General features: G+C 57.1%; 1 protein-coding gene across 6 annotated transcripts in view; it reads right to left on the bottom strand.

The window, feature by feature from the left end:
- Positions 1-17,130, bottom strand: part of ZMIZ1 (zinc finger MIZ-type containing 1) — a 232,646-nt gene that overhangs the window by 138,292 nt on the left and 77,224 nt on the right. For 3 of the 6 annotated variants that reach the window (XM_032312603.1, XM_032312598.1, XM_032312602.1), the window contains exon 4: positions 6,743-6,822. The exons of 1 other annotated variant lie outside the window; for it this stretch is intronic. The gene's annotated coding sequence lies outside the window, so the exon portion shown is untranslated. Of the gene's footprint in view, positions 1-6,742; positions 6,823-6,903; positions 6,907-10,001; positions 10,013-17,130 lie in introns of those variants that run through there. 2 more of the 6 variants (XM_032312601.1, XM_032312599.1) reach the window with 2 other exon arrangements.

Below are 17,130 nucleotides of genomic sequence, written 5' to 3'. Positions count from 1 at the left end.
TGGCCTGATCACGGGTGTTCAACGGGGCACTGGTGACAAATTCAGAGCCCTGGGCCCCAGACCCGCGGAAGCAGACATCAAGAGAGAGGCCTGAGAAACTGTATTTGAACCAATGCCCTGGTGATGTCGGCACTTTGGGGAAGTACTGTGTCTCCATCTGGACAGTTCCCATGGGAGAGCTCCAGAGAGGACCTGGGAGGCCAGTATCTCCGGGGAGGGAAGTATCTGGGCACCAGACTTGACGCCAACCTCGGGCAGATGCCCCACTGCTGAGGGGTGGGAGGCAAGCTCCCTTAGAGCTTCCATCTTCCATGACCAGAGGAGACTGGTGCCACCCAGCTGTTGCTGCCTGTCTGCCCCACAGCACCCCCTGCAAGCAGGCTTCTCCCCATTTATAGATTGTCCTCACCTGTAACCTAACAGAGAGCATCGGAGATGTAGTAACTTGCCCAGACTCACCCAGTTGATAGGTAGCAGAGCAAGGTCTTGAACCCCGAACCATCTGTTCCTAAAACCATACTTTAACCACATGTCACGCTGCATCACTGACCACACTGAAACTCACATGCATGCGTGAACCCTTATTTGAGGTAGTGAGCTCTCCAGCGGTGGAGGTGAGCAAGCAGCAGCTAGAGGAGCCCCCTGCAGGCATGGGATGACCCTGACCAGCCCTCCTGGAGATATGACTGGGGACAGGTGAAGCTGGCTAAAGGACGCAAGGGTTTTTATTGTGTTTCTTCCACACACAGAGAAAAATGTTTTGGATTATTTACAGGTTTTAGTTCATCAATGTTTTCCTGACTCAACCCTTGGCCACTCTGGAACTTCTGGGCAGAGGATGGCTGGAAGCCTCGGCTGAGAGGGCATTTGTTGGGGACAGAGATGGTGGGGGTGAAGGGGGCTGGCTGGCTCCCCAGGAAGTGACAAGGACAGGAGTCTGGGGGCTGGCTCCCCAGGCGGTGACAGGGACAGAGGTCTGGGGGCTGGCTGTGGTGGGGAGTCTGGCTGGGACGGGGAGCTGAGAGAGAGCTCACCAGGGGCCACCCAGTGAGAGCTGTTCCACAGTAGGCTGTCTCACCGGCCAACCAGAGTGTGGGCCAGACGGAGGGGGCAGCATGGGAACATTCCACGGGGGTTATGAAGCAGAGATGTTCCCACAGGCTCCAAAAGAGGCCCCCAAAGAGCCTCGGGGAAGCAGTGGAGGGTCCCAAACAGCTGTGAGGCAAGATGTGCTATTTCCCAAACCGGAACTGAACAAGGGTAAGAAGCACTTAACAGGAAAGACAGATGTGAGGGAAAAGCTCTCACAGATTTCCATTAACCAGACTGGGGGGCCTGGGGCTGGTGCTCCCCAGTCAGCTCTCTGAGTCCCACTACCCCAGAGCTCTGGAAGGTTCTTGGGGCAGTTTGCCCAGTAGCCTCGGCAGACGGGCACCTGCAGGGCACCACTGAGGTCACTGTCTCCTCCCTGTGCCCACACTGGCCACAGCCCAGACCTGAGACACCTGACCACTGGATTCGAAGCCCAGGGAGCTGGGGTTGGAAAGGACAAACACGCACCAGGCAGCACACAACACATCTGCCAGCCTGCGCACAGCCTCAGAATGCTTCTTAACACAGCCCACCCCATACATTAAGAACCAGCCTACCCGATAAAATCGCCTTACCATCCCCAGAAAGAGTGGGGGGCACACAGCCTGAGTGTCTGCTGGCTTGCTGCTGTGCGGCACAGGTGCACCAGGAACTGGGCCTGGGACACGGTTCGGTCTGCCTTGAGCCTTCAAGATGCTTCCAGTCCAGCCAGGGAGTCAGCAGGTGGCTGGCTTGGAGGGGAAGCCATGAGGAAAAGCCATGGATGCGTGGAGATAAAGGAGGGGATAGATGCATCTCACAGGGCTAGCTCAGCCCACCCGACATCTGCAGCCCCGAGTGGGTGGGAAGAGGTAGCTCCTCCGAGGGGGGTCCTCCTTGGGCAGTGGCTCCAGCCCTGCCTGTGGTCAGGGACCTGGGGGTGGGAGGGAGGATAAGCCCAGCATCTGAACCTTCCCAGACTTCCTGCCATGATGCCTGACCAGAGGCAAATAAAAGTCTGACTCTCAGAGGAGCTAACCCCCAGAACCCCAGTGCCCTAGGCTGTACGCAATGTCTGGAGTGATGAGAAGCCGTGCTGACTCTCATGTGGCACAGCCTGTGACTGTCCCCTTGGTCTAGGGCTATTTGGGGATTAGGTAGGGAGGCACCAGGAGCCCTGGAGCCCACTGTGAGGGGAATGGAACCCTTCACAACTTGTTCCCTCCATTCCTCTTAAGGTCTGGCTGCCTAGGGACTTGCCACAGTTCTGCCTGCCTCAGTTTACCTTTATGACCAGTGTGGCATGCCCCTGTCTTACTTTGAATGGCAGGACAGTGGCAGCCTGGCCCACAGGGAAGGTGCTCACTGTGCTGACTGTCATCTGCAAGATTTCCCTCGCCAGCCTCAGTTTCCACCCCCCTCCCCGGATAATGAGAAAACCCCACATGGCAACTGAACACGTGTCTGCATGTGGGGTGTGTGTTAAACACATACCAGGTTTCAGAGGAAAACAGAGTGTAAAAGAGCCCGCATGTCATCCTTCCAGTATACAACGAAGACAAAAGCAAGGACGGGCTGATGGGCCGCCTGGCCAGCACTCTGAAGGCCCTGAGGGCATAGAGAGGGTTTCCAGTTCGGAAGAATTCAGGGAGGAAATGCCCAGGGACTCTGGGAAGCAGAGGCTGTGGGGTCCGGGGTGGGCAGGAGGCCACATCTGACCTTGCGGAGGAAGCAGGGCTTGAGGAAGGCTCCAGAAGGTTCAGACCGCACAGCAACAAGGGTGTTGGGCTTTCAAGGCAGAAGGAGGCACAGGTGTGAAGGCTCAGTTGTGGGGACGTGTGACAAAGATGAGAGGGCGGGTGGCACGGGAAGCCAGCAGACAGCGAGGGTGAGACGCGGCCATGCAAGGAGGCAGGGGCGGACAGCAGTGGCTTCGAACGCCGGGAAGAGTCTGCTGGGCGCACAGCAGGAGTCCCAGGAGCACAGACGGACTGGCCAGGGATGGGGACTGAGGGAGCTCCCAGAGGACGTCCAGCGGAATGGAGGCACCTGGCCTACTTCGCGGCCTCTGAGACCCTCCAGGCCCATGGATCTCGGGGAGTTCACCCTCTGCTTCCTTCTTCCCTCCGGAGAGGACAGCTGATTTCTTCCTGAGCATACAGTGGTTCCTGCCTGGCAGCCAGCTTCTGGACACCTCACTTCTAATTATAGCCGCAGTTCTATTAGCGCTGGAGGGAAATGCCAGGTTCCAAGTGCCCTGTTTAGTGGACACAGGCCCCCTCTTGCTTTCCTACTTTCGCCTGCGGCCAGAGGCCCATGAGCCCAGGACAGCACAGGGCAGCTGGGAGTTCATGGTCCCTCCTGAGCGGGTGGCATGGTGGGTCCCTGGGGACAGGCCCCATATGGTGTGCCGCCCCCAAGGCTGGAAGTGGGGGGCACTGCCTCAGACCCTTCCAAAGGGCAGGGTGGGAGGGAGCCGGGCACCGCCAGGGCTGTTAGAACAAGGTGAAGAGCAGCAGGTTGGAAGCCCGGGAATTCTCAGTTCTACTCAATCCTGGTGACCACAGAGGCGATGATACGGAGCAGATGTCTGCTCCGGGGACTGTCTATCAGGGATGCCTGGCTAGGGGTGCCTCCGAAGATAAGGAGAGCAGACGTGAGAAGGTCCTGGGGCTCAGAAAGAAATTCCAGAGGGAGCTCCGGGAGGAGCTGTGGATGTGACCGGACAGGGAGAAAGAGGCAGAGCAGGGGCTGCCCACGTGAGAAGACAGGGAAACTGGGCAGGAGAGAGGCACATGCACAGAGAGAGCCATCCGGAAAGAGAGAGAGACACACACCCACACACACCTCTTTCCCCCAGGGAACAGGCACCAAAGCATAGGGGTCCTACATGGCTACCCCCTTTCTCAGCAGCCTCCTCTAGCTCACCTCTGGGAAGGGGCTCCCCTGTCTACTGGTCCAGCCTCCCCTGTGTCCATCCTGGAGAACCTCATGTTCTCTCTCCAACTCAGGAATGCTCTGAGTGCCTGCCGCCCCATCCCGACCTAGTCTGCCACCCGAGTGCCCCATGCAGCCCCAGCTTGCATACTTTTGGTGATGAGGAAGTCACTACCCACCCAGAAGGCAACTTAAAAAAAAAAAAAATCTCCAGACCGCTCAGACTCTTGGAAAGTCGAACCAGAGGATGCCAGTGCAGTCGCCCCTGAGGGCCTGAGCTCTGCCAGCTACAGTCTGCTGGGCAAGAGGGTCCTTTCATCAGGCGTTTGCCATGCAACAGAGCAGGCCCCTCACTCCAGCTACCACTCCAGATTAGAACACAACTAGAGAAACAATGTTCTAGAGCAAGTACCATCTCCTTGACTGGTGATAGCTAATGAAGACCAAGAAAATCATTCATTCATTCCCTTACTCACTCACTCACTCAATTAATAAAATATCAACTGGGCAACGACCCTGCGTCGGGCACCAGGATGAGGTGGTGAACAAATCATTTAATTTTCTTTTTCTAGTCTGACACCTGCCCTTCACCCATTTTACAGGTGGCAAAGCTGAGTCCAGGGAGAGGCAGTGCCTTGCTCCAAAAGGCCCGGGGAGCTGAGGTGCAGAGCCTCACCCATGCTGAGGCAGGCGCGGACCATCTGTCAACCCCAGGAAGAAAGGGAGGAGCAATATGTCTCGCCACCCACCCCCTCAGCCGTTTCTAGGACACCGAGGTATTGATTACCACCCTTGCCTTGGAGTGGTTTTCTTTTCTTTTTCCATCAAGGCTTTCTAGTCTTCCTTTTTTTTTTTTTTCCCCCCTTTTAAAGAATAAACTCCAAGCCTCTCCTATGATTAATTACCAGCTCCCTAATGCTCCGCCACTGGCAATTTCTGGAAAGGGAATGAATTACCTTGAAAAACATCCGAAAAGAGAACCCACCGTGAAGGAGAATTTCAGAGGTTACCCCACAATTAGCAGTGGGTTCCCCTAGGTTTATCGAGTTGTTGGCAGGCCCTCTGGGGAGGGGCGCCCACCAGCCTCCAGGGGCCCCCCTTGGGCTCCTGAGGGCATCAGGCTTAGAGAGCCGGGCAAAGGCGCCAGGCAGAAAGGGAGGTGGGTTCCTGAGCACCCACCTCGGGCCTGCCAGTGGCTCAGAGCCCTGGTCTCTACGGCATTGTGGACCACTTAATTCCACGGTTCAAATCCCCACGCCACTACTTACAGCTCTATGGGTTTCTTAACCACTTTGAGCCTCTGGAGAATGAGGCACTAAACACCTCCTCATGGGATTACTGCGGGGAGAAGTATGTATTTAAGGAGCATAGTGCCTGGTACACAGTAGACTCTCACTAAGCTCTAACATTTAAAAATATTTCAGGATTCTGAGCATCCCCATAATGGCCTTCTCAGCAGTGTGGGTATAATTATCCTCATTTTCAGATGAGAAGACTGGCTCTCACTCTCACAGGAGTGAAAGGACTAGCCCAAGGTCATGAGCTGCTAGCAGGGAGCTGGGCTCTCCCGCCACCCGGCTCCCTGGTTCCAGAGCCCAGTGGCAGTGTGGAGCATCCCAGGACCCCCGGTCCTGTGTCTGGGCACCTGGGAGCACAAGGGGTCTCAGGAGAGGAGCTGAGGGCCCTAGGGAGAAGAATGAGCAAGGCATCATGCCAGAGCAAAGACTCTGCCTCCCCCCGCTGAGCTCCAGGGCCTTGGGACAAAGGGCCCTGGCCCAAGTCAGCAATTTTGTGAAGGCTTCTCATCTCTGGATTGGGAGCCGCAGAGTAAAGAGGGATTATACAGGTCACCCTCTGACACAGGATCAAGTGTGATCAACCCTGAAATGCCACCCTGTGTTGAGACATGCTGATGTCCTGGTCTCCATAGGGCCGGGAGGCTCAGCCCCAGGACCTAGTGGCTCCAACACTCAGAAGCTCCCAGGAGCCCCCAAATCCTCAGTATGGTGGATGCCCAGTTTGCGTCCCTTCTGGAGTTGATGGGTGTTCGGGGCGGGGGGGCTGGTGGGAACCGTGGTGTCCAGAAAGGAGGAAGTGTCCCCGCATCCCCAACAAGAATGCTGACCTAGCCTCCTGCATGCACACTGGTACCAGGTGTGCCAGTGCACCTGTCGGGGCGGGTGCTGGGAACCCCTCCCTCTTTTGCAGACAGGGAAATCGAGCACAGAGAAACCGCACAAGATCATGGCGGACAAGTGGCAGAGCCAGGATTTGAACATACTCACTCTGACTCCAGAGCCCAGAGGTCTGTGTGTTTGTGGGACAGAAGGGTGCGGGCAGCCACAACACCCATTTCAGCAAACAGCCTCTTCCTGTGTGGTTGCCATGTTGCTCAGCAGATGTGCCCCACACGCTGTGGGGCTGAGTGGTACAGACAAAGCCGTGGGGCAAGGCTGGGGACACCAAACCTGCCCTTCTCCCTGGCTGCATTCCCCTGCCTCCTGCCTTGGTAGCCACTCTAGAGAAAGGCCAGGACTTAGAGGTCCCTGGAGGCCCTTTGGGGGGCTGACAAGGTCTCAGTCGGGGTGGCCGCACCCCATGCAGCCCATGAGGACCAAGGCCCAGTCAAAGGCGCGGTTGTTGGGGCTGGTACTACTCCCCACTCAGGACATGCCTACCCCTTCTCCGAGCATCCAGGCCAAACCTGCCCCCACCAGCCCAGCTGTACACCTACCTCAGTGACCCGCGAACCACCAGTGTCCCACGTCTGGTCAACGGTGCTCAGCCCTTCTGCCTCACTCCTGTGCCATCCTGCTGCAACAGGAAGGGATGATCAGAGGGGACCCTCGCTGCAGGGCCCTGAAATGATTGGGCTGCCGCTGCCCACCCACCCACCTTCTGGAAAGTTTACTGCCCGCAAAACCCAGTCATCCCCATTTGGCAGGTGGAGCGTCAGAGGGACTGAGAGGAAGAGGGGCCCAATGATGGGGTGCCCCGACGCAGTACCCCTGACACCCCTTATCAGCCAGTTACCAGCTGCATGTGTATGCTCCTGGCCTCACCTGTCAAACGGGGGAATCACAATTTCTCTCAGGGTTTCTAGGAGCATCTGAGGACTTGGGGTGACGGAAGAACTCGGCATTCACTCATTTGCTCAAGAAACCCTGAACAAACCCCTGAGCTGTGCTGGGTCCTGTCCTTGAGGGAATTCTGATAATTAGACACTACATAACTAGAAGAGGCATCTGCCAGAAAGAACGAGTTACAGGGGCTACACCACATAGACTCAAGGTTCAGGGGAGCCTCTCTGAGGAAGTAAATTTGAAGGGTGAGCCTGAGAGAGGCAGGCCAAGATGCATGGAACAGCATTCCAGGCAGAGGGAATAGTACATGTGAAGACTTGAAGACAGGGAAGAAAGCCTGACTCAGGGGGAGGAGTTGAGAGTGGGTGGTGGTAGGAGTGGTGAGGGAAGGAGAGGTGGGGTGAGTGGGGGTCAAGTGGATGGCCAGTCACTGAGAGGTGGACAGGAGCTCCAGGAGGGTCTGAACAGCTGAGGGACATGACCTTAGCTCTGGCTGGAGAAGATTCTGTGGCTGCTGGGGGAAAAGGGCTCGGGAGGAGGCAGGGAGACTGGTGTAGAGTCTGTTTCAGGGATCCGGGCCAGAGACAGTGGTGCTCGTAGCAGAGGGCACAGCAGACAGAGTGGCAGGAACGGCTGGTTCACTGGGTATGTGGAAATGATAGAGGGAGAAAGAAGGCATGGGCACTCTGGTCTCCTGCTCCCCACTGTTGCTGGGGCACAATAACCCTCATGGGGTGGGGGAGGAGATCCCACTCGCCCAGCTCCTCAAAAGCTACCAGCCCTCCTCGCTCTGCTCCACTCCCCAGAGGGATCCTGGAGGACCGGACCCAGAGGCTCAGCAGGTGGGTTTCTTGGAGTCCTGGCTACACAGCGCGGGCCACAGAGCCTCACATTTGAGAGCCGGCGACAAAGGTGCCCCACTGGGTAGCTCCAGACAATTGCCATAATTCACTGGGGCTGTGCATCTTCTGAGAAATGGGAAACCTAACTGCAGACTGAAAGCCTCTTGGGGTGAACCCCGTGGCTAACAGAGGAGGGAGGAGTGTGCGGGCCACATGAATCGTAGGCTCCCACACATGCCAGGGGGCCACGGGAGGCGTTGGAGCCGGCCCACTGCCCTGGGCAGCCGGCAGGCAGGTGCATCTGGGATGACAAGTGCGTGCACTGGCTGCTTCGAGTCTGGGTTTCACCCCTCTTAACAAGTATGTGGCTTTGGGTGAACTTAAACCTCTCTGTGCCTCAGTTTTCTCATCTGCAGGTGGGAACACAGGGGTCATGAGGGGACCTCCCTCAAAGCCGTGTACAGATGGTAGAAGGTAGCACACATGAGTGCTGGGTACGCAGGCAGCATTCCGGGTAGGTCAGCTGGGGCACCACGGACCTTGCAGGGGCTGGTGCCAGGCTCCACGGAGCAGCAGGCCCCTAGGCCCCAAGCTCCCCAAGCCAGGGCTGGCATCCCTGCCCCAGGAGGGAAAGACAATGTCTCTGTACCTTGACCCCTCGGCTCTGGCAGCCCCCTAACTGCTTGACATAGGAACACAAACAGCCCATGTGCTCACAGACTCCAACTCTCCCATTTCTCAGAGGAGGGGTCTGAGGCCTGAAGAGGGGCTGTGAGCACCCTTGTTACAGGGTCACGTGGCAAGTCAGAGGCTGGGGTAAAACCGGTATCACCACCACCCATAGATCAGGCCTTTCCCAAAGGCGAGCTGGCCCACAGACCCGCTGACAGAGAGAAAATCATGATATTGGCAGCTGAGATCGAAGCCAGAGCCGGAAAGCCCTCGCTCACAGGGTGAGCCATGTCCAGGCCCCAAGGAATGACGCCCACCCATCCTGCCCTTCAGGGGCGCTCCGGCTCACCGCACACACACCTGTGCCCTCAGACCCCCAGGCTTTCTGCTGGGCTTCGGCAAAGGGGCACACAGACCAGAAAGCGGAAGAAATGTGTCCAAGGTCACACAGCAAGTGCACAGATAGGTTCAGGGCTGCATCAGGATACGAACTCCAGTCTTGGCTGGGAACTGACTGCCCCCTGGCTTTTCCCTGTGACCCTGGGAAGGAGACAGGACTAGGAGACCTGCTTCTACTGAGTCCATATTGGGGCTCTACCTGCGATTTCTTTAACCTTTGGTAAGTGCTATGAGGTAGAAACAAAACTGGCACCCCCCACTTACACATGCTGCCCAGAGAGGTTGGGTAACTTCCCGAGGTCACACAGGCAATAAGGAGCTAATGAATAACAAGAACACAGCCATGACACACGCAAGCTGGTGGTCTGCCCACCCACACTCGGCCGGAGGGTGGACCAGCTCAGAGACAGGGCTGGGCACCTGGGCACCACTCACAGAGGCACAGAAGAGCTGTGAGCACGGAGGTGATAGCTCCCTGTCCCACATCAGGAGGCCCTGAGGTGAAGCTCATAGTCTGTGTGGGTTTGGTCCCCTGGCGACCAGGGGGAGAATAAGGGAGAAGGAGACCAGCCTCACCACCACCAGAAACAACACAGATCCCCCACGGGGAAATGTTCTCTGCTGCGAGGGCTCTTGAGACCATGCAGCAGGGTGGGGCACAGGTTGAACCTCAGGGTCGGGGGCGGAGCACCCCGTGTCCCCACAGGTTGGGAACCCCATCACCCAGAGGCTCTCCCGGCATCCTTAGCGCAGGACTCTCACTGCAGAGCCAGGGAAGGGGGTGAGGGCCTGGCTGAGGGAAAGCCTCTGACCGCAAAGGCCACAAGGGCAGAGAGGAGCATGCAGACCTCAGGACAACCATGCGTTCATTCTCCTTGCAGGTCTGGAGCTCCCAGGGGCAGGGCAGGGCAGGAAGGGTGCCCATTCTGCAGAGCAGGAAACTGAGCTCTGAGGAAGGATAGGATTGCCAGAGGTCTCACAGCTGGAGAGCGGCAACTCTGGGTCTGGGAACATGGCCAAGGTCACCAGGGGGTGGAGAGCGTCCCAGGACCCAGACACATTCTCCCAAACACACCCACCTGCCCATCCCTTCCTCCTGCAGGGATGCCCTGGCCCTGGGTGTTGGCTTGGTGGGAGGAAGCCAACTGGGGTTGGGGCCGAGGCTGGCCCAGAGAGATGCTGGGCTAACTGGGGCTCACTGGAGCACAGGCTGCCCAGGCCACGGGGCATCCAGGATGAGAGGCACCCTGCTGGCTGGTGTCTCCAGCTCCAAGCCTGTGGCTAAGGGACTGGTTGTTCTCTACAGCTGCCAAAGGTTCAGAACCCACATTCCGGGCTGGAGCACTGGTCCTGTCCTCCATGGTGGGGTCAAGGACAAGGATGGGCAGAGTGGACTGGAATCCTTGCTTTGCCCTTTAATGTTGGGTGACTTTGGGCAAGTCACTCGGGATCTCTGGGACCTCATCTCCTTTCTGAACAGGGACCAGTGGTCCTTGAAGCTATTTGCCCACCAGCGAGGTGGCGGGCTGACCTTGTAGAGCCCGGCGTTGGCCAGATCACTGACTTACCCACAGAATACAGTGGGGTTCAGACGGCCCAGCGTGGTCTGTAGGCAGGGGGCCGTATGGACGGCGTCCCTGAGCCAGAGTTCAGGGTTCGGGTCACATGCTGCTAATTGTTCCCTGGTGGCTGTGAGGGCTTAAGATAAAATGGGTTTGTGGATCCAGGTGCTACATATGAAACAACAGGTCAGGGATAATGGCTGTTGAAGTCGGAAGCGGGGGGCAATTCCTCAAGGTCGTAAGTGGTCAAACTGGGACTAAAACATGGTCACTTGGGACCCACTCAAACTGGGTCTACCCTGCTGCTCCACAGGCTGAGCCGCCCTGAACCAGCTCCTTGGGCACTGACCTTCCCCAACTGGGCTGTTCTCATTCCCATTTTACAGATGGGCCAAGCTGGGGCGTCCTGTGGGCCAGGGACCCTGTCTCTGGCCCTGCCCAGAGGGGTGGCCTCAGACCCAGGTCCCAGGCTCACTGGGGAGATGTGGGTTCACCCCTCTGAGATCTCCCAGGAAAGCATCCCCTTACATGACCCTAGGAATAGGCCACTTGCCCTCCCCAGGGCGGACGGTACTGGCTCCAGGAGCTAGGCAAATATTTACCACGATGGTTGTCCAAACCAGGCTGGCTGCCCCGCCTCCCACATTCCTGGAATACATGTTCCCTGACCTCATCAAGCTGGGGGGTTGTGGCTGGGGGAGAGGAAGCCAGACCATGGGGAAGGACCAGACTAAGGGTCCTGGGCCTCAGTGGAAGCCCAGGCCTGTTGGCCAGGAGAAAGAAGGGCAGCTTCAAACTGTCCCTCTGACCAGACCCTGACTGGGGGTGGGGGTGGGGGGTGGCGGATCTTCTAGTGTAGGACAGGGCCAGAGCACTGACCTCCCCACAGGCCACCGGAGGAGGGAGCTGGACGACCCCAGAGTAGTGTTGGGGGGGTGGGGTCTATCCCAGTGCCACCTCTGAGCCTGCACTTGGGGGCTCCAGCACCGGGCTTCCGGCTCCTCACCCCTGCTGTCCATCATCCACCCAACACGCACAGGGCTGCGCACACACATCCATGTCCGGTGTGCCTATGGAGTGAGAAACCCAGTCTGCCAGAAACACGAGGATTCTCCAGTCGTCTAGGGCTCTCCTGTTTTTTCTAAAGATTTCGTTGATGTACTTGAAAGAGACAGTGAGTGAGTGAAGGAGTAGGAGTGGGAGGGGAAGGCAGAGCAGCCGAAAAGGGAGAAGCTGACCTCCTGCTGAGCAGGGGGCCCCATTGTAGGGCTCAATGCGGGGCTCAATCCCAGGACTCCGTGATCATGACCTCAGCCAAAGGCAGATGCTTCACTGACTGAGCCACCCAGGTGCCCCTGTTAGGGCCCTTCCTCAGCAACCCCAGAAGCCCTGGCTACCTCACTCCATCCTGACCATAATCTTATCAACAGGGAGCCGTATAGTCCATCTTATAGCTGAAGAAATGCCCAGCACAGACAAGTGGTCACAAAGCTGAAAGTGGAAGAATGGGTACTATCTTGCCCCAACCATGCTTTCAACTGCTCTGCCCATTGGAACCCCTTCCTTCAATGCCGAATGGATCACCTCCATCATGCTGCCCTCCCTGATTGTCCCCCAAGTGGTTTTTTTTTTTCTATTCCTGAACTTCCACACATTTTGATGCTGTTTTTTTCCTTATTCTTGCATAATTAAAATCTGGTGCCCAGTCATCTCTTTGGCTGTGAGATCCTTGCCCACCTACTCCAGGTACAGCAGAGTTGAGCGGCTCAGAGGCCTGAGTGCTCAGGGTAACAATGAAATCTTGAGACTTTTCACCAAAGAGCAGTAGCTGCAGTTGTCCTTAAGGAACAGGTAAGAAGCCTGACCAAGTAAGTAGGGTCTGGGAAACTCCTGAGTAGGGCTATCCAAGAATCCAAAACTACCCTTGGTTCAATAATCCCATCTGTCTTCACTTCCTCTGAGAGAATTCCAAGCTGTTCTGACAGTCTGCCCACAGCCAGGCCCAGGGAAGCCCAGTCCAGGCCCCTGGGTTTTCCCCCTCCTTCTCTCTAGTGTGAAATCTTGGCAAGTGTGGGGGGAAGGGCAGACCAGTGTCATCACTGACCTGCAGGGACTCAAGAATGAAGTGTAGACCTAGCAGGTCTGCGGCGGGGCTCTGGCGGATGCCTCTGGGTAGGGACAGCTCTGGTGCCAGGTGACACCCAGCACAAACCTGGGGCCATGTCCTGGCACTATGGGGCGCCCAGAGAGCAGGAGCTGGAGAAGGAGGGCTCCCAGAAGCACCCTCTCCACCCTCATAACATCTGACATTGGTTTCCCCTTACTGAAAATGGAGGAGTGACTTCGGGGGTTGCTCCTTCCTTCCTTTCATCCATCTATCCATCCATCCATCTCTCCATCCATCCATCCATCCATCCATCTCTCCATCCATCCATCCATCCATCCATCCATAATCCATCCATCCTCCCATCCATCCATCCATCCATCCATCCATCTCTCTATCCATCTAACCATCCATCCATCCATCCATCCATCTCTCTACCCATCCATCCATCCATCTCTCTATCCATCTCTCCATCCATCCATCCATCCATCCATCCATCCATCCATCTCTCCATCCATCCATCCATCCATCCATCCATCTCTCTATCTATCTCTCCATCCATCCATCCATCCATCCATCTCTCCATCCATCCATCCATCCATCCATCTCTCCATCCATCCATCCATCCATCCATCCATAATCCATCCATCCTCCCATCCATCCATCCATCCATCCATCCATCTCTCTATCCATCTAACCATCCATCCATCCATCCATCCATCTCTCTACCCATCCATCCATCCATCTCTCTATCCATCTCTCCATCCAACCATCCATCCATCCATCCATCCATCCATCTCTCCATCCATCCATCCATCCATCCATCCATCTCTCTATCTATCTCTCCATCCATCCATCCATCCATCCATCTCTCCATCCATCCATCCATCCATCCATCTCTCTATCCATCTATCCATCCATCCATCCATCCATCCATCCATCCATCCATCCTCCCACCCATGCTCCCATCCATCCATCTATCCATTTCCTTCTTTTAACAACTAGCGACGGTGCCTGTCATCTGCTGGAGGAGGACAAGAAGGAATAGGGTTGGGGTTGTGGGTGGGGAAAGGGAAGACAGGGTCAAAGGCTGACAAGTGCCAGCCTGTGTGCTTCCTAAGGGTGTTTGCACAGTGCCTAACATGAGGCAGGCAAAACATAGAAAGATGGAGAATTCAAGGACAAAGTTCTGAGTGTGTCCATCATGACCTGGCAGCAGAACAGAGGGCCTGGGGCATCACCCTTTCGGGCAGTCTCTCAGACAGGAGGGCAAAAGCCCAGAGGCCTGGCAGGAGCAAAGATCTGGGCTGAAGAGAGACTTGTAGGTGGCATCAGTGAGCAGGGGACAAGGTCCATGTCAGGGGGCACGCCAGCATCCCTAGCCATATACAGACACATCCCTGGAACCCTTCCAAAGCCTCACCAGGGCCCAAGCCTGATTTGCTGTGTTTTCCAGGGAAAGATGGAGTGGCACCTCCTCCAGGGAGCCCTCGCAGAACCGCTATCCTCACTAGTAGTGGGCATGGCCCAGGTCCCAAGGGACAACGCTTACCCATCCGGCCCCTCAGAGGAGCTCAGGCTCATAAGGCACACAGGTGGATCTCACCCCACCAAGCCGCCCAGTCCCTTGGGTGTTGGGCTTGTGCAAAGGGGTAAGGACACAACATAGCCTGAGGGGACACAGCGCGGCTGTGGGTTCTGACAGAAGATGAGGGGCTTCCGCTCTGCTGCTTCCTGAGCTGCGGTGCTGCGAGAGAAACAGGGCCTCTCTGGGCTTTTGTTTCCTCATCTGTGAAATGGGGATGATAGTAGGCCGTCCTGTCAGAGCTGTAAGGCCTCAATAAGGGCAGACCTGTTCCACACCACTGTGGGAAATGCTCCGTAAACAGGGACTGTCGTCATCACCACTGGCTTTGGTGTGTCCCCAAGCGCAGACTTGGGGTCTTGCATGGGGAGAGACACCAGCTCTCTTATCACAGAGAAGGACTCTGTGAAGATGAACCCTGGCTTCAGACCCTTCCTAGGGCGGACTCAGGAGTAGGTCCAGGGGGTCTGTTCCCCAGAGATGGCCTTCCGAGGGTCCCCTGCTCCCATCCTAATCCCAGCCAAAGGTGCTGGGCACCATCTAGGAGTCAGCTCTGTACGGGGTGCTCCTTCTGCACCCGCCCTCCCATCTGCCCCTTGGGGCTGGGCATAGCCTCTCCCTTCCAGGGGCTAGGATCTTGCCTAGAGGGGCACCCAGGAGGGCTGGGCCAAACCAGGGACCTTGGCACCCACCTGGGCACTTGCCACTCCCAGTGCTGAGGATCTAAATGGAATTTTCTATCAATGACCCTCCCTTAGGGACATTGTCTTTCACCTCTGCCCACTCTGCTTGTCTTGGAACACTCTGGTGTCTTGGAACCTGCCACCTGGTCCTGCACTGCCCATCGGAAGGCAACCCAGAAGGAATACCCCTTATCCCCACCCCTAGACACACTGCCCCCCGCCCAAGTCAATTCCTCTACAGCATTGACCGAGGCTGACAGAGGCTCTCAGAAGAGTCCTTGGAAGTCTTCAGTCTCAGCCTGCCACCTTACCGGGGAGGGGACATAAGTCCTAAGAGGTACAGGAATGGGCCCAAGACCAAGATAAGAACCAAAGAGTGGGTCAGTTCTGGTGCTGAGCCTGGACCAGGGAGAAGGACTCATGAGCAAGTCTCCTGTCCCCTGAGGTCTCAGTCTCTTTATCTGGGCTAACACTGGCTGAAGGATTAGCTGAGCTGACATTTCATCCACGGTGGCACAGGGCTGGGCAGCTCCATGCACAGCCTGGGCACCAAGGAAGTGGGCATGAAGGTCGAGAGGCTGAATGGCCCAGCGATTCCCTGTGGAACCCTCACACTGCCTAGCACTGAGCATTCCTGGTGACCCCTCTCCGGGGCTAGGGCCAGCCCCTGGCAGTCACACCCCCCACAAACAGGCATCCCTCTGGGATCATGGCCATGTGAGGGCCAGGCCAGTCTGAGGTGATGGCTGAGGCCCAGATTTACAAACGCCAGACCAAGGAAAGCCCTGGTCTTGATGGCGGGAGGTAATGGGTTCGAGCGGAGGCACTAATGCGACCAGGCCCAGATGAAACCCTGGTTCTGCTACTTGCAAGCCACATGGCCTTAGCCAAGTCCCCTACCTACCCCTGCCTCAGTTTACACTGTAGTATAATGGGGAGGGAGGAGGTCTAACTGGAGTAGATGCGTGGCTCAACTCCTGCCCCCGGAGGTCACAGGGGCTCTTGCTGTTTGTAGGAAGGCCAGTCCTCCGGTCAACAGCAGCCCAGCGGCAGTCTGCAGGGTTGTTGCTGGGAAGGCTTGGGAGGGAGCCGCGGGGCATATTAATCATCATGCTGCCCTCCGCAGCCCATCCCAGGATGCTTACTCAGGCACCTGCCCAGGGAAGCCTGACTGTCTCCTCCCAACCCTGCTTGAATGGAGGGGGATTCCAACCCTGCCTTTGCCCTTTTACCCTCGGCTACCTGAGCCCAAGCCTCCCCATCCCAGGAGGTCTCATCCTCCATGTGTAATGTGAGAGCATGATGTCTGCCTAATCCCCAGGCCTTCGGGAGGAGCTCTGGGAGATGGAGGAGGTGGCCAGGCCAGGTGACGTGCTGTGAGGAGGTCCCTGTTTTGTCCCATAAGCTGCCAGCCTTGGCTGACCCTGGGCAGCCCCGGAGCCCAGCCCTGTGGGAGCCATCACACACTCAGAGCGTATCCCAGGGTCCCGGCAGGAGGCACGAGGACCTCTGCAGCTGCTTCCCAGCTGAGGTGCCAGGGACCTCCTTCTTCCTGGAGTCTGGGGTCTCCTTGCCTTCTTTCAGATGGAAGGGGTCCCTCAGCCCAGCAATTTCAGGGGACTTGGGGGGGAGCCACCTCTCATGTGCCCATCAATCTTTGGTACAGAACTTGACCTCTGGGACTGGGCCCCTGGACAAGCAAAAGAGAGGGGCTGAGACCAGTCCCCAAGATGGGTGTCTTCTTCCCGTTGTGCACAGCGCCCAGCATTGGCCCCTGGAATGTTTGCCAGATACATGAGGAGCAGTGAGGGGAGACGCAGGGTGAAAACAGCTTTAGGTCAGAGAACACAGGCAGCTGACCCCTTGCACGGCACCTTCCACATCCGGCCCAGGCATGGCTCTATGTGACACAGAGCACTGGTTGCCCCATTCAGTCCCCACAGCGATGCTCCAGAGCGGTCCCGGCACCCCTATTTCACAGATGAGGAAGCCGAAGCTCGGAGACATGAAGTCAGCTGCTCCTGGTGTCAGAAAGTGGCACAGCTAGGTTGGGTGTAGGCCCAGAGCTCCGGAATCCACAAGCGGGCCCCCGGTGTGGACGGCGCAGCCCACCACAGGCCCCCCAGAGCACGGGTGCCCAACCAAACCCTGCCCCAGGAATGTGACGGAACTGGGTGGGGGTGTGCTATTTT

This window comes from Mustela erminea, chromosome 14 (assembly GCF_009829155.1).
Source record: "Mustela erminea isolate mMusErm1 chromosome 14, mMusErm1.Pri, whole genome shotgun sequence".
Classification (NCBI taxonomy): domain Eukaryota; kingdom Metazoa; phylum Chordata; class Mammalia; order Carnivora; family Mustelidae; genus Mustela; species Mustela erminea.
Note: the sequence above shows the minus strand (reverse complement) of the source record. Positions and strands in the feature narration are given on the sequence as shown.